Below are 18,530 nucleotides of genomic sequence, written 5' to 3'. Positions count from 1 at the left end.
AGAATAAAAGAGAGGAATCTGAATTTCCATTAACCACAGCCCACTCTGATTTAGTTATCTGTAGCCTCCCCCTAGTGATCCCCTAAGACATAAACACATTCTTCTGGCACATTCTCCATCTTCCGTGCTCCATATAGATTTTTACAAGATGGTTTCTCCATTGAAAAGATATCTAACATGAGGTTTAAAGTCATAACCATATCAAAGAAATTTTTATGTTCATATTTGTAGCAGATTTTATGAATAGTATATTTCCTTCAAATAGACATTTCTCTCCAGATAAAATCTGGGACATTTTTTTTTTTCCTTCCCATCAGCACTTCGATCTAGCAGAGTCTGTGAGGACCGTATCAACTCTACCGCTCTTGTCTGGGGGTAATGCCTGGGCTTTCTTTCCCTTCACACTCACAGATAGCCAGAGACCCACTGCAGCAGCTGTAGGCTGTCCTGTCCTGCTCGCCCCTGTCAATTCTCAGCCAGAAGGCTCTCACGAATGCTATCATATTTTCAAATTATTTTCTAATTTTTAAGAGCCCGAAAAATGCTGTGCCATTGTAATATTGTTCTTTCTCTTATCCACCAGCAGGCATGCACAAAAATAGTGACCCTTCTGTGAGTGCTGATCACACACTGAAAGTGAGCGTGGATGGATATAATGCAGGAGGTGGAAGCCAGGGAGGCTCACGTTGGATTTGGGCAGACCACAGAAGAACTGTGGAGCTGAAAGGCATGGGGCCCTTTCCATTTATTGGATTCGCACAGAGATTGGTGGGCGAGAGAACAAGCGGGGGAGAAAACCATGTCTCCCAGTGGCAGGCCAGCGAACATGGGAAAACCGCCTCCAGAGAAAGTACCTGTGCCTTGCACAGGCTGCGCACACAAAAGAGGCATTCTGCCATGAGTTTGCATCACTACTTATGCAAAGTGACTGCAGCCAGGAAAGAAGAAAGTGAGCCAAACTGCAGCCTTTCCCCTACAATGTATTTCTGGTTCTACATGTCTGGAAATTGGAAATTGCCACTCTGTCCTTTCTTTTTCTTTTACTTTTTTTCTTTTTTTGTGTGACAGAGACAGAGACAGACAGAGATAGGGACAGACAGACAGGAAGGGAGAGAGAAGAGAAGCATCTATTCTTCTTTGCTGCACCTTAGTTGTTCATTGATTGCTTTCTCATATGTGCCTTGACCGTGGGGCTGCAGCAGACTGAGTGACCCCTTGCTCGAGCCAGCAACCTTGGGCTCAAGCTGGTGAGCCTTGCTCAAACCAGATGAGCCTGCATTAAACTGGCAACTTCAGGGTTTCAAACCTGAGTCCTCTGCATCCCAGTCCGATGCTCTATCCATTGTGCAACCGCCCGGTCAGGCATCATTCTGTCCTTTTGTGGTTCTACATGTAAGGAGGTTGGAAATTGCAGCTTCATCCTAACAACAAGTACAAAGCAAAACAGACTGAAAAATCAACCACTCTTCTTGCATCTGTAAAAGAGGGAGGGACATGGGGCAAGCCACTCCGTCTTAAGACTGGAGAAACAGGCAGACACAGGGAGTCTTGGTTTACAGGAACAGAAACTCACAAATGGAGACCGCTGGTGGACCCATGCCTGGATAGAAAAACCTGATTGTAGTTGAAAAGTTTCTGGAGGCTCAGTGTGGGCAAACCTGAGAGTTAAAACTCTGCGGGGACTCTGTCATGGGGAAGGGGTCCAAATATGGTGAGATTTACCTCCAGGAGCGGCAGATTCCCAGAGTAAATATGTGAGAAAACTTTCCTCAGTATATTCAGAGCAGGATGAGAAATGGAACTATTTTGGAAAACCCCAGAGCAGTGGTGTTTTTTTTAACCCCCCATCTGGACTTGGCCAGAAATTTTGTGCTGGTTCATGAAAGAGTCAACCACCCTGATGTTGTAAGAAGATTGTAGACCCACCGATCTTAGTCAAATGCATTTATGCTAAAGGTGATTTCTGTCTTAGCGGTCCTTGAAATAATTCTCTTAATTTCACTGGTCCCCAAAGGTAAAAAGGTTGAATACCATTGCCCCAGAATGCTCTGTTATTTGTTGTTGTTGTTGTTGTTGTTGTTGTTGTTGTATTTTTCTGAAGGTAGAAACGGGGAGAGACAGTCAGACAGACTCCCACATGTGCCCCACCGGGATCCACCCAGCACGCCCACCAGGGGGCGACACTCTGCCCACCAGGGGGCGATGCTCTGCCCCTCAGGGGCATCGCTCTGTTGCGACCAGAGCCACTCTAGCGCCTGGGGCAGTGGCCAAGGAGCCATCCCCAGCGCCCGGGCCATCTTTGCTCCAATGGAGCCTCGGCTGCGGGAGGGGAAGAGAGAGACAGAGAGGAAGGAGAGGGGGAGGGGTGGAGAAGCAGATGGGTGCTTCTCCTGTGTGCCCTGGCCGGGAATCGAACCCGGGACTTCTGCACTCCAGGCCAACACTCTACCACTGAGCCAACCGGCCAGGGCCTGCTCTGTTATTTTTAACAAGGCCTACCCTCAAGGGTAACTACTTAACCAGATCCTAACTTGTGAAGTTTTTTTTTTTAATGGTAAAAATACATTTATTTTTTTATTATTAATTTTTATTAATTTTAATTGGGTGACATCAATAAATCAGGGGACATATATTCAAAGAAAACATGTCCAGGTTATCTTGTCATTCAATTCTGTTGCATACCCATCACCCAAAGTCAGATTGTCCTCCGTCACCTTCTATCTAGTTTTCTTTGATACAGAACCTAACTGGTAGGAGGAAAGGAAATACCCAACTCCAGCCCCTCTTGTCCATTTATGTAGAGAGGAAAATGATGAGAAACACTTGTGACATTTACAGTCTAGAGGTAGAGGCTCACTAAAACACTGAGATGTCATCATAGGATTTAGAAGGTTTCCCTTACCTCTGTCACCACCACAAAACTAAAAGCTTATTTACATCAATTCCTTTTACTCACTGGGCCATGTCCAGCTCTCACGATAAATTATAAGGTATACCAAAGGCAAAACACACAAACAAACAAAACACAATTTGAAGAGACAGAGCTAGAGAGATGATGAGGATGTTGAAATGATCAGATCAGAACCTAAACCACCTATGCTTACTAGTTAGCTAAGCATTCTAATGGATAAAGTAGATATCATGTAAGAACAGATAGACTTACATTAGCAGAGATAACAATACTAAGATAAAAACAAGAACAAAAATGCTAGAGAACAAAAATACTGTAATAGAAATGAAAAAATAAAAAAGCCTTTGATGAGTTGTTAGTCAACTATATATGGCCAAAGAAAGAATCTCTGACCTAAAGGATATGTCTATAGAATTCCTAAAAACCCAAAAAGAAAAAGAAAATAAAGACCATGAAAAACAAAATAAAATATCCAAGGACAGTAAAAAAAAACTAGAAAAAAAGAAGCTGAGTATAATACACATATACTGGGAATACTAGGAGAAGAAAAAGAGAAAGAGACTGAAGAAATATTTGATGCAATGAGAATTTCCCCAAATTAATGGCAGACACTAAAGTACAGAACTAGGAAGCAGAAAACACCATGCAGAATAAATGCCAAAACACACCCCGCTACACCTTAGCATCATACTTTAAAATTACAGAAAATCAAAGATAAGTTCCTGAAAGTAGCCAGAAGGATAAAAACACTTTACCTACGAGAGGAACAAAGACAAGAATTACATTCAATTTCTCCACAGATACAATGTAGTAGAATGAAATATTTAAAGTGTTGAGAGAGGAACACACACACACACACACACACACACATACACACACACACACACTAAACTAAATTTAACACACCTTGTAAAATTATCCTTCAAAAGTGAAAGGGAAATAAAAACTTTCTCAATCAAAAACTGAGGAAATTTGTTGCCAGTAGACCTGATTCAAGAAATATTAAACAACAGCAACAACAAACACTTCCATTGAGAAAAGGAAAATAATATAGGCCAGAAACTCCGATCTACGTAAGGAAAGAAAGGACACTGAAAAAGTGAAGATAAAATAAAAACTTGTATTTTTCTTATTGTTCATTGGCCTAACAGATGCAGTTTTCCCAATGAATAGCAACAATGCTTCAATTGTGTGCTTATATGTGCAGCATATATACATAGATTTGCTATGCATGTGTGTATATACATGAAATGAAAGACAGTAATAAGGCAAGGGACAGGAGGAAGGGGTCAGGATGATCTTGTTATTTTCTGGTACTCACGTGTTGGCCAGGAACTGGTATAGTGCTGTGTGAAATTACTTGTAAACATGTACTGCAAAAACAACAACAACAAAAACAAAACAAAACAAAAAAAAAACCAACCATGTACTGCAAACTCTAGGGTAACTTCCTAGAAAAGGTTTTTAAAAATGTATAATTTATATGCTAAGGAAGGAGAGAAAGAGAAAATGGAATCATAAAATGCTCAGTTAAAACCACAAGGCAAAAAGGGAGTGGAAGACAAAAATCTGAGCAAAGAATGAGGACAGCAAACTGAAACCAGGCCAGCTATGCTCCTCCTATGTTTCCTTGGTTAGGAAGTTGCATTTTTGGAATAAAGGAAGAAGATGAAGTTCATGTATTTTAATGGTGGCTCTTAGCTTCATTTTAACTTAGGTCATGCTCCTCTGGCCTCCCTCCGTTTCTTTCATTTGTATTAGTTGACATCTTCTGTTCGTCTTGCTTACTTTATAGTTGGGCCTCTGAAATTAAAGTTTTAGAGTTTGAACTTATGGTTATTACCATAAATTCAGCAGCGTAGCCATCTCCCCCCTGGTGAATTCAGCTTGCTTCCTGTTTCAGAAGGCTAGTATGTACAATTCTTGGCCATGTGTCTTCTTGGCCTTGACAGATGTTTACCTCATGACCGCAGTAAGGCTGTTTACAACCTGTTGGCTTCCAACATGGTCTTCCCACAATAGAACCTAGCGTGTCAACCATGTTTCTCTCCCCGTGCTGCTCCACCTTCTTTACTACCTGAGCCACGTCATGTTAACACAGTTTGCAGGAGCAGAGTAGTTCTGCCCAAATGATCTCAATTGAAGGAGTGAGTCAAAGTTCCTGAAATTGGTACCCTTTTCAAATTATCTTATAGACTTTCCTTACACCCAGTCAATTCAGAGAGGGAATACTAAGACAGAAGTCAGTCTCCCCTCTCTCCCCCTTTCATTTTCTAACTCACCTTCAGGGTCAGAGTGAAGTGCTGTTTCACTTATCACGTTGACACCTTCCTTCTCATAGTAACCTCAGGGGATCGGGGCTGCTGTCTCTATTAGAATACACCTAGTTTAACCTTTCATATATGAAACAGAAACTAAACAAATCAAACCAATCTTTATTTTTCTCAACTATGTTGGAAACTGAGATTTCTTTCTTGTTGTAAAATATTACCAATATACTAGTTTTGTATTTTTTACATTTATTCTGAAATACACTGTAATATTCTTGGTCCCGTTGATGCCTATGTGCTGGACCTCAGGTGAATGAGTGCAATTGGGAATATATGCAGAAAAGAAAAAAAAGCAAGGTGCATTAACACCTTCAAGTCATAACCTGCTCTGCCATTCTTATCAGCCTTCTCTTTGGAAGCCTGGTGCATATTTCAACTTCTGATCTGAAACTTCTACTAGGAAGTCTAATAAACAGCACAAAGTTTTTATGCAAAACCAGAATTTCTTACGTTCTCTTGTACCCCTGAAACTCACCCATACATCTCATTTATTGCTGTCACTTCTTACTTGCTGACCTATTTATTCCAGAAACCACAGTCACTCTTGACATTAATATTACCCCCCTTTTCGGTAAAGATATGTCTCAAGAGCACCAACTACCAAATAATCTCCCAAAATTCATAGCAAAGATGATTGACCTCTCTAAATGTAAACTTTTTTTTTTTTTTTTTTTTGTACAAAAAAAATACTGTTATGGAGGTCACCGGTTGTTGGGAGAGTTGAGACAATGGATAGATATAAATTTCTTGTTAACAGTAGCAATTACTCTTGTTTCTCCCCTTATGAAAGGCTTCTCCTTTCCTACGGGGTTCTTCTGTATTAGTCTCAAGCTTTTAGCAACATACTCAAGGTTCTTCCTCATCTGCCGTCATCTTTAACACTTCAAGCATTCAGTGCTTAATTTTATTGATTTTTCTCGTTCAGCATCATGCCTTGTTTTTCAGAGTTAGGTGTGCTCACCACTGGTCGTCCGACTGCTTAAAGTACACTGTGCTGACTTTGCAACTTGGCCATTTACTTTCCTCGTAAACTTGGGGAAATGTCATAATCTCTCTTGGCCTCAGTTTCCTAAGTCCAAGGCTAGAGATAAAATGAAACTGAATTTATAGGAGCTTTCTGAGGATTAAAAAAATAATATATTGCCATTTTAAATTGGCCTATTGTAAGGACCCAGTATCTGGTAGCCACTATGTAAAGATTGTATTATTAATTACTAACTGTCATCAGTATCAGCAGCAACAACACCAGTAGAAACAACTTTTCAGAGCTCTTACTTAACCTTCAAGGGATGGTTCAAATATCATCTCCTCTGTAAAGACTGCTCCATGGCAACCTGTTCATTCACACTACTGTGGTGTCTTGTGCAATCTTGTGTTCTTTGCTTATTTTTTTCTAGTGTCTCAGTATATTGAAGGCAGAGGCTATGACAGTCATCTTTACATTTTAGTATCTGGTCAATGATAGTATATATAGTAGATACTCAATAAACAGTTGTTGAAGGAAGGAGAAAAAAAAATAATAAAACTTACTTTGTTTCTGGTGTGTAACAAATTGTTTTAAGATCTTCTATGTATTAAGATACACAATTCTCTAACAACCCCTGTAATTAGCCATTCCTATTATCATTCCCATTGCACAGCTGAGAAACTGAGAGTTAGAGAAGTTAGATAATTGGCCATAGCCAAGAACCAAGGTTATCTGGCTCCAGAGTTTATGTTTAATCTTAATGCTATATAACTTTCCCTGGACAAGAAGGAAGATGGAAAGACAAGGATAGAACCTGGTGTTCTAAGGTCCTTCCTGTCTAACATTCTGTGATTCCAGAATTTCCCCTAGTGTCTTTGAATCTAATATACGCAGAAATAATATATAAAGAAATTATTTCTTCAGAAGTTTTATAAAAGGTTCTAACTATTCATATTTATTCGCTAGGCATAGCTAGTCTGACAAAATGACTATTTCATATTAATTAACCATAGCATGCCTACTCATACTCTTACCTACTTATCCTTTTATTCAGGTTCATTTTCTTGAGATAAATGGTTATGTTTTAAATGTGATCTATTAGGAGTCACCTTGAGACTGGAATTTTATAATTTTCAAAGTTTAAGCTCTAACTGCCTTTATCTCACACAAAAGTTTTATCCCATGTCTGATTCGGCTAGATGTATACATTTAAAACCACACTGCGTTCAGGTAGGAGCTCCAGGAAAGATTGTGTTGTATAACAAGGGCCAGGCATTTCTCTTAGGGTTTTAACCAGCTTCCTGTATCCCCCCCCAAAAAGAGGAGACCTAGGGACACTTCATGTTTGTTAATACAACTAGTGTAATCATCACGAGAGTATACAGACTATATGATAGAGTGAAGGGAGTTAGATGGTGTTTCCTGGGAGGAAGAGATGCCAGTGAAGGGTGGATTACCACCGTGGGCAACGGAGGCTCAGTCCTGCTGGGGATCCTCAGAATTGTTTCTCTGAAGCTGGGGCGTGTACTGTAATTCCTGTCCACTGTTGTTCAGGGTTGTATCCCAAGGGTGTTAATTATCCTATACTTTTAAGCTGCCCTCTGTGTGTGCAGAGTGAGCAAGCTTCTTTAAACTTCCACAAAATCTGTAAAGCCAGCAAAGAAAGCAGCAAGCACCGGAGGTGGGATGCCGCCAGAGTGCACGGGAACTCTGCAGAAATGCCGCTGAAACGGAAGCGGTAGCTAAGGACCGGAACCCGGAACCCAGAACCCCACCTGTCTACGGCAGCGTCCCTTCTCAGGCTCGGAAATGTAACTGCCCCACATTAACTTCGACTTTTTATATTTCTTCAAACTTGTGGTTAGCCATAACCTCTTTTTTTTTTTTTAAATTAAATTGAGTGGGGTGACATTAATGAATAAGACTGCATAGATTTCAGGTGAACATTTCTATAGCATTTGAACTGCTGATTGTGTTGCATAGCCACAGATCTTGTAAAAACAAGAATTTAAAGCCTGACCTGTGGTGGCGCAATGGATAAAGCTTTGACCTGGAAATACTGAGGTCGCTGGTTCTAAACCCTGGGCTTGCTTGGTCAGGGCCCATATGGGAGTTGATGCTTCCAGCTCCTCCCCCCTGTCTCTCTCTCCTTTCTTTCTCTCTCTCTCTCTCTTTCTCTCTCTCGCTATCTATCTCTCTCCCTCCCTCTCTCTCTCCTCTCTAAAATGAATAAATTAAAAAAAAATAAAAATAAAAATCCTTAAAAAAAAAAGAATTTAAAATAGGTTTGGTAAACCAACCTACAGTTGCTGCCGCTGTAGTGGGTCCTGAGTCTGTGATACTCATTTCCCTTCTCTACCACTCATGCTAGAGTCCCCTCGCCCTTGGCTGGCTCTCTAGTTGGTATAGAAGCTGCCAACTGTGTTTCGAAAGAGACACATAGACCTTGGTCCCCTAGGTCTGAATCTTTGACTGCCTTGGTCCTTATCAGTTAAATGTTGCTGCAAATGACTTTCTCTGTTATTGCTGAGCATAGAATTACCAGGAGATGCCTCAGTGATCTCCTTCAGTGGCCAAGACACCCTTCCGTGTGGAAGAGGCCACAGAAACTCAGGACAATCATAATAAAAAATACTGTTAATTTACTAATTTGAAGAGTTTAAAATGACTGGGCAAATGCTGAGACTCTATGTTTGGAGGGACACTTAATAGGTCCCTTAGAAGAGACATTTTTCCTGCTGGGCTTTAAGACCTTGCCTGCAAGATCTAAAGGTGCAGAAGTGCACAGCACAAACTCCCCAATGTGACATTTTAGAGATAGTGAGAGTGGTCAATTCATCTTTCTACATGTGATTCACACACCTGTGTATTCCAGAACTGAGCACAAAGCATCACATAATAGTTGTTGGTTAAATATAAATACTGTATTATAGAAGGTAATGTCCTAACCACACACAATGTCTTTCCCATGCTGGCCACTTGGCTGAGCATTAAAGAGGCCTTTTTTACACACTTTAATATCTATGAGCTTGTGATCTGCACACACCCACCTTGGAGGTAGCATTATTTTTTATTTATTGCTACGAATTGGTATGGTGGAGTAACCTCAAATTTCCTCTTGGCATTTCACTTAACACTCTTATTCTGCAGGTCAGAAATCTAATGGGAGGGTTCTACCAGATTCTAAATATTTAAGATCTGATTAAAAACTAAGGTCTTGGGAAATGGCCAGAGTGAGTCTATGAAGCAACTGGAACCATTGCAAGGTAGTTTTAGGTCAGAAATCCATTTACTGCTATGCAATAATATATGAGGGATAAGGGTCAATTCTTTTTATATGATCAAGTAAGATTCAGTTTCCAACCTCTCTTAAACTTAAAAGATCTTGAAAGTTCCTGATCCTCAATATGCAGTTACTCTGGTCCTTTCTTCAAAGAGAGGTTGGTGTAACATTTCTTATATATGCTTTTGGTGGCCTGGCAGGTCTTTATTCAAGAGAACTAGCACCCTTTAGTCTCTAGATCCTGTGGCTGAAGCTAGCCCATATCTGAAAACTGTGTGAGGAATAGTAATTTTCATTGCAGAGGCTGATGGAAGCTTTAGCCTACTAGCTCTGGAGGGTGGTTTTTTCTTTTTTTTTTCTGGTTATATATATCAAGCAACATTCATGGTGATTTTACTGCTAGATAAACCATAGTCACCTTGCCATTGTCATAGAACCCTGAAAGACCTCTTTTGTGCCATACAAGCATTGCTGTACTTTCTAGTTCCCCCTGATTTGTGCTATTCTGGAACCAGGTCATCTCCTCGAACTCTAGGAACCTCTCTCTCTTAGCGTCATCTCCTCCTATTGATTCTGTCCTCCTGAGGAAAGCCACACTGAGCTTCTCAAAGATGCCAGTTTTTCCTCACGAACACATGTTGTCTCGATGTTCCAAGTATCGCCTTCTCAGATCGAGGCTCCTACTTATTCTGTATTTTTGCCATATTTTAGCATAGAAGACCCGCTAAAGCCATACATCCTGTCTCCTTTGCCATTTTATTACATTTTCTTTTAAATCCCAAGCTTGAATTTCACCAAAGTCTACCCTCAGCTGCATAAAACCAAGTTCCTGAAACATTTCCCCGGAGGCCTCTGACTTTCCCAGTGTTCCCTGAGTTAATGAGAGGCTGCTTCAAGCCATCACTCTCTTTCTCTAAGGTTTCCAATGAAAATACAAAAGTCTGGTAATTCCATGATCTTTATGATCACCACTGTCCGCACCCATTTCAAGGAATAGAGCTACTTTACAAGCTACTGTTTTCTCTCTTGCCCATTTCTTATTTCATTCTAAAACAGGTGAGACTGTAACTGGTCCTGAGGCCAAAAGTGGAGCTTCAAACAAGGACGTAAGAAAAGGTAGTCTCTTCAGACAGTTACCCTTGGAAACAGAAATGAAGTGAAGGGTAAACTGACAAGAGGAAAGGAGGGAAATGCTTATTCTCACTGAGAACAACTGGAACTCAATCTCACTGTGGGCTTCACTCTCTCTAAAGAACTGTGTTGAGCCTGACCGGGTGGTGGCTCAGTGGATAGAGCGTCGGACTGGGATGCGGAAGACCCAGGTTTGAGACCCCGAGGTTGCCAGCTTGAGCGAGGGCTCATCTGGTTTGAGCAAAAGCTCACCAGCTTGAACCCAAGGTCACTGGCTCGAGCAAGGGGTTGCTCGGTCTACTGGAGGCCCGTGGTCAAGGCATGTATGAGAAGGCAATCAATGAACAATTAAGATGTTGCAATGTGCAACGAAAAACTAATGATTGATGCTTCTCATCTTTCCATTCCTGTCTGTCTGTCCCTGTCTATCCCTCTCTCTGACTCTCTCTCTGTCTCTGTAAAAAAAAAAAAGAGAGAGAGAGAGAGAGAGAGAGAGAGAGATAACTGTGTTGAATGCACCTTTGAATGAAAATCCACTGTCTGGGACCTTCATTGCCAACTTCTGAGCTCCTAGATCGGAGAACTGGTCCATGAGCATGAACTCAGTATTGATGGGCTGCTTTTCTGGGGCTGCCCGAGTTGCTATAACAGAAAAGCAGAGAAATATAGTTGGTGTTTCACGTAGGATGTGATGAGTGTGATAAGCTGTTTGTAATAAATGAAGCTTGGATCAGAGTGGGCCAAGAGGATGTGGCATAGAGCACAAAAGGAAGCATTTTCCTCACACCAATGGTCTCATTTATATTCACAGTATCCATTTTATAGATGAGAAAACATAGGTGTAGACGTTGAAATGATTTATCCAAAGTCACCCAGCAAGTAAATGGCAGAATGCAATAAAAGCTCATTAAAAATGTAGACTCTCCAGTTCCACCCCAGACCTACTGAATCAGAATCTATATTTTAACATAGACTCCAGGTGCTATACATGCATACTTAGGTTTGTTAAGCACTAGTTTAAAATGTTTTCTTTTTTAGAATTACATGCCTGTAGTCATAAATCAAACAAGACTATCTTATACATAGTAGCAAGTGATCTGAAAGGTATATTGTTCTTTTCAGTTAAACCAAAGAGACCCATTGTAACTTTTGAAAAGATGTTTCTATGGATTACAGTTGAGTTGAGAAGCAACATAGAAGATGTGTTATTGTTCTAGGTACATAGATGCCAGTAAGAGGTAAGGAGGGATGGCACCCATGGGTATAACTCGAGGTCGACATATTTGAGTTTTCTATTGCTGCTGTAGTGAATTAACAAATACTTGGCTTGAAGCACACAAATATATTGTTGACTTGGCGGTTTTCTCTGCCCTGGGTTTCACCCTTTTCCTTGGCCTTAAGGAAAGATGTTGGCTCCCTGGGCTCTCACCAGGACACCTGGGGAGAATTTACTTCCAAACATGTCCATGTACTCTCCCTTTTTGAAAGTCCATAACCTTAATTTACATCTCAAAGTCTTTTGCCGTGTAGCATAATATATTCATTAATCCCAATGAGTAGAGGATGAGCATCTTTAGAGAGCCATCTTATCTACCACAGAGAGTTTGAGGGCTTCAAAAAGTAGTGGAGGTAGTTTGGATGTAGGTTTTAAAGGGCTATAATTGAGAGAAATAAATCCATTTTTTAAACAAATGTTTATTGAGTAAATACTCTTTTTTATTATTCTGATTTCAGATTTTGAGCAACAAGTTGTCATTGAAGTATATAAATAAAACAGTGACAGAATAAAATATCTGCTTTAGAAATGTTAAGCTACTATAACCAGGCTATGGGAAAGATTCAAAATATCATAGAAGACAGACTGATGATTTCTTCCTTTTTAAAACACAGTTTAGGGGTTGAGAGAAAAAGGCCTGTATTTGAAAGCTGGCAATAAGAACAGAAATGAGAGGATGGCTTTGAGAAAAGGTGCAAAAAGTAATTGACAGGACTTCATAATCGGTATAAAAGAAAAGAAGGAGATGATGGCAATGCGTGATACCCAGGAGCATTTGAGGAATAGCAAAATCATCTCTGGTTCAAGAACAAAGCAGTGACCCAGGTCACTGAACTGGTATGCTTGAACAGAGGCACTGGTTAGCCAGAAATAAGCAACAAGAATAAACACATCAGTTGTTGCATTCTCCCTTCATTATTCTTTTTAATTGTTGTTGAAGGCTATCAAGATGGACATCTCCTGGCATAGCGCATGTTCTACCAGCTTGACTTAACCACCAGGGAATCTCAAGTAATCCAGATATTCAAGTTTCATAACAATTCAAGTGTTTGCAGTAACAAAATGTTATCTTAGAAAGTACCTTTCCAAAAAATATATCAGCAGAGATTATACTAAAATATGGTCCAAAGTGTTAAAAAATGACTCGAGTTAAGAACACTTCTTTATTTTTATTTTTTTTTTGTGACAGAGACAGAGAGAGAGAGAAGGAAAGATAGAGAAAGACAGACAGGAAGAGAGAGAGATGAGAAGCATCAATTCTTTGTTGCGGCACCTTAGTTGTTCACTGATTACTTTCTCATATGTGCCTTGACATGGGGGCTACAGCAGAGCGAGTCACCGCTCGCTCAAGCCAGCAACCTTTGGGTTCAAGCTAGTGAGCCTGTGCTCAAACCAGTGACCTCAAGGTTTAGAACCTGGGTCATCTGCATCCCAGTCTAACATCCACTGTGCCACCGCCTGGTCAGGCTTGAGTTAAAAACAGTTTTGAACCAATTAAAAACTCTAAGGTGTGATTAAGTCAACCCTACCACTAATAAAGACCTGACATTATTTTTGCGCATACTCAAATGTCATCTTCTCCACCACATGAACCTAAAACATTATGAAGAAAGAATGGGATAGACACAGAATATGACACATATGGTAAGCATTTGTTTGAACATCACTGTGTATATATTAGTTAAAAAAGAGACACTTTATAAAACTCTTAGAAAATTATTCATTCAAATTCATACCTTGGTGTCAGCTTTAAAAGCAGTTTTTATTTTTAGATTAATCTAGTAGATGTAAACATAACAACATTGAAGGCCGTAATACAATCTGAAACTGTTTCTATTGCTTTTGGTTTGCCTTCCCAAAACATGCACTCTGTCAAACACATTTTCTCCTTAATTTTTCTTGGGTATTTTTAAAGAAAATTTAATCCACATGCGTCTTATGCATTTATACTTAACTCATCAAATTTGTCTTGTGTAAGAGTGACTTGGAGAACAAAAGACTTGGGAAATTGTTTATTTGCCTTTGAAGCTCTTTTTATTAGGAAACACATAGCATATCCACTGGTACAGTTAATGTTAGATATCTAGGTGTTCAGTTTTTTAAGTATATAAATAACATTATCTAGAACATCTATATTTGCCTTTATAACTTGCTTCTCCTACCTATTAACATAATGGTAATCTCCATCATCTTCATTATTATCATCAATTGTAGTGCTATTAATATGTTATTATTTAATATTATTATTGGTATAAACTTTATAGTAACATTACCGGAATTATAAAAGTACCTATATTTTTATAACATCTTTATTTACAAAATGATTTCACCTCACTAAATATTGTTACTTAAATACTTGTGTGGTGAAAGATTTTCAGGCTTTATAGTACATTCACCTATTTCCTTTTCTGATAGACTGTCAGGAAGAGAGGATTTTACAATTGCTTTATGTCCTTCAAAAGCTTATTTTTTTCACTCTATTTGTCCTATTTTCACTTTCATGACTTTGAGAGTGCTACTCATCTCCCTTATGTCTCTCTCTTCTAGCCTGTTGTAGATCTTTAGGTATTCTTAAACAATCTTGAGGATGTCTGCTCTGAAACCCAAGAGAGCTCCAAGCATCTTTTAAAGTAGTATCTATGTCTTTTTTTTTTCTTTCATGTTTTCTCAGTGTGTTTAATTCTGATTACTGTAACTTATGATCTCTGGAAATGTGGTTGCTTGCTTGTATATTTTCACTTCATTATGTGGCATGTGCTACTTGTTTTTTTACATGAAAACAACAAGGTAAAAATACCAGATAAAGGTGGATTTTGACTCAGTCTTTTTAAAATTAGATTATGTCTTTGTAATGTATTGTATTGTGGCTTGGCCTTTGAGATTTTTTTAATTTAATTATGACCCTGAAAACATAGTGTACTCAAGAAGAACAAGTGGTGAAAAAGACCTTAATCAAAACGGTCAGTTTTGAAATATAAAAACATCTATAAAACAGATAATGACAGACTGCAACTAGGAGAGCATTGTTTAAGCTTTGCGTTAGATACTGACCAAAAAAAAAAGAAAAGAAAAAAAAAAAGACAACCTCTCCTCTCAGGCACTGTCTGTTTTTTGAGTCACAAATGTAGACAGTTCAACACTGGCAGTGATAAGACAAAGAGGTAAAGGAGAAGAGGCAGGCATCTATCTCAGTGTAGTTCAGAAGAAACACTTTTGAAAAGATGTCAATGTCAGGTAGGTTGTACATGTTAAGCAATACAATAGGTAAAATGGAGGGCTTTATTTAATAGGCATTTACATAGTTGTTTCAAGCACCTCCCAAGTATTCTTTTTCAATCCTTACAACTACCCCATGAGTAAGCACTGTGACTATCCTACTTTTACAAGTGAAGCACAAAAAAGTTAAGATAGTTAGCCAAGGTCAAGAGCAGGCGTAGACAGAACTTAAGTCCAGGCAGTATGCCTCCAGGGCCCCCGTTCTTATGTCCTACAGGAGGCTTCCAACAAGGTTGTACATACTCAGGAAAGAACAACACACAGTGAAGAACTAGTGTTTTTGCATTGCCTACGGGCGAGTTAAAGCTAAAGAAGTAACTGAGAACAATGAATGTTGCACTAACCAGGATTTTATCGTAATTGAATTATTGTAATCATTGGTATGACAATATTTTATTTCAATATTAGAAACAATACCCAAGCATTATGAAATATGGGACATAAGATGGTTGAATTGGACATAGGAAGAACTGGTAGGAAGTGTTTGCAATAACATAAGTGAGAAAAATGATAGAAATATTGTTGGAAGAGAGATGAAGTCCATGAGAGTTATTCTGAAGGTAGACATTTGAGGGCTTGGTAATCTGTTGGTAATGAACAAAAGAAAGGAAGTCATGTCTGGAGTGAATCATCTGAGTTCCTAATTAGGGCAACAGAGTAGATGGTAATAGGGAGATAGGGAAGGGGGCAGGGAGACTGTGGAAGACCTCCCAGCCCTGGTTTCTATGGCCAAGATGGAGGCAGTGCTGTGAGGGCTGCGGACTGAGGCTCTGGCAGACCTCCCCCAATGGAGGGGCTTGCTAAGATTCCTAGCAACATTACCAGCTTCTCAGCCGTCACTGAGGAAACTGATAGAAATGCAGAATGATCTCCTTAATAAAGAAAAAAACAGGCATATATCACTAACTCCCCAAAGTGAGAATGCTGAAGTTAAACATGTTAGGCATACTGACCCTGGAACTGTTGGTGATTAGTAAAAACATTTCAACTCCTTATAGTTTTACCATGCGTTTAACTGTACAATACCTCAGGAAGACCATTCAGGATCTTATGGACAGATATCCAGGTAACATAAATAAGCCTTTGACCGAGTCCTGTAAAATTAAATTTCTTACTTTCAGAGATCGTGATCCAGGGGAAATTAATATGGCTTATTGGCACTTTTTTGCCATGGCGATGGATTGAGTGATAGAGAGGGCATTCAAAGGTGACTCCATGGCCATTCTGGTCTGAGCTCCAGAAGTCTCTGTAATCGCTAGGGTCTTCTGCTATGATGTAGTTTTGCATCAGAGAGACTTGAGAAGGAGTTGCCAACAAAAATGTTCTTGCTTTAATTTATAATTACCTTCCATTGAAATTCTGTAGGCTGATGCAAAAGTGGCGTTAGGAATATTTCAACACAACAAGTATAAAATACATTTCCTAAAAGAGAAGGCATCTCAGAGCCCTGAAAGAACAGTCAAGCTCTAAAGATTTGATGACTTCAGTGATTGAGTGCAGACCCTGTTATTCCAAAAGCAAATATTTGTTTCCAGTACAAAGTGTCAGCTGTTCACAATGTTCAGCCAGTTCGTCAAGTCTTACTCAAACAGTACAGGGTTTTTCTTTATCTGCTCACTTAAGAGCACATTTTACATATGGAATGAGCTATTCAAAAGGTCTCAGAATGGTAACTGAAGATCAAACTCAACCTACAGAGGAAAGTGCACCTACTTAATAACTTCCTAAAATTTAAACTGGTATAGTAAATTAAACGTTTTCTGTGTAAAAAATAGAGGGAAGAAAAAACCCCAAACTTTAGCAAATACTTATGGCACAGTGTGGGAAGAAATAGGTTTTAGAGTTCAAAACTGTATATTTTGAATTATCCTATGAAAACTATGTGTGTAAATATACACACAAAAGCTCCAGAAAAAAAGAGAACAACTATTCATTGTGAATGGTAAAATTTTCAGTATTCCCTATTTTCTCCACTATTTTCTAAATTGTCTGCAATAAACAAATTATATTTTCATTAAACTAAAAGTAAATGTTACTGGGTATATTTTAAACAGTAATTTTATTCAATTTAATGGGTACAATCTTTCTTGAAAGCAAAATAAAGTGTTTACCAAAGATCGATGCTTTGTTAACTCAGGAATTCCCGTTTTAGGACACTGCAAGTTAAACATAATTCTTATGTTTGTTTGTAAATATATTTATTGTCATGTCATTTATGATACTGAAAAATTAGTATCAACAGTAGGAGTTGTTGAAATAAATTATAGTACAGATGTGTGAGTGCATATTACATATTCATTAAAGCAGTTACTTACAGAAATATTTTATCACCAGGGAAAATACTTGTAATATTTGAAAATAGCAGGACCTTAGTTCTTTGTTGCTATTTGCACAGAATATCTGAGTGGAAGGGGATACTAATTTTTTTTAACTTACTGTATTTTTCAAAATCTGTACAATGTGCCTACATAGTTATAAAATATGATAATAAAAGTGTTTACTTTGCTGTTTGAGCAGTATTACTGCTCTTTAATAATTTCAAATGAGCTTACATTTGGGTTGTAAGTACACAGCCAACAAGGAGTGGAAAATTCACCTGGATTATAGAGCTGGTTATGTTCGGAAAGGCAGTGCTCAAAATCATAAGTGTAAATGAGAGCTAGTATGGAGAGCCAATAATTCCATCAACAAAGTACACTTTTCAGGAGTACCTGGATATGGTAAGAGGGATCACAGCTTTTAACTTAAAGAAACACTAAAATTTAGAATTTCGAGTATTGAGAAGATAAAAGGTTATTTGTTAGAACATTGTAATTTTTTAGGATTTCTGATAAACAATGCTTAGGTTCCACACACAGATGGCTGATTTTATCTGTGCTTTAGGTGGGTCCTGCTTGTGTTATTGTATTTACTTTCTTGGATAAATTGATCAACATTTAGATGTGGTAGTAATCTTGAAGTGGCCATTTTCTCCTTTGTCTCATAAAACGTTACAGAATCTGTAGAAAGTTAATTCTTATATTCACTTAACCTTTAATCTGTTCTTGAACAAAACATATATATTGATAAATTATATTATCAATAAATAGCAAAATACCTTTTTTTGTGTTAAAGTAATTGAAATGACGTTATACACATGTAAATGTCTTAACTGCATGTAACCTGAGCAATTTTATGCTAAACCTTTAATATTAACAGAAGTTAATGTTTATTGGATAACTTACTATGTGCAAGTACTTTAATTACATTGTCTCACTTAAGCCTCAGAAGAGACAATACTTAGAGATAGCTAAAATATTGAGTTGGGAACATTTAATTGATTTTGTGATGTGGTAACCCTGTTAGTAAGCAAGACT

General features: G+C 38.6%; 1 pseudogene; it reads left to right on the top strand.

Moving 5' to 3' along the window:
- The first annotated feature begins 588 nt into the window (after positions 1-588).
- LOC136379489 (large ribosomal subunit protein mL39-like) lies at positions 589-16,891 on the top strand (annotated as a pseudogene).
- The last annotated feature ends 1,639 nt before the right edge of the window (positions 16,892-18,530 follow it).

This window comes from Saccopteryx leptura, chromosome 8 (assembly GCF_036850995.1).
Source record: "Saccopteryx leptura isolate mSacLep1 chromosome 8, mSacLep1_pri_phased_curated, whole genome shotgun sequence".
NCBI classification, from domain to species: Eukaryota; Metazoa; Chordata; class Mammalia; order Chiroptera; family Emballonuridae; genus Saccopteryx; species Saccopteryx leptura.
Note: the sequence above shows the minus strand (reverse complement) of the source record. Positions and strands in the feature narration are given on the sequence as shown.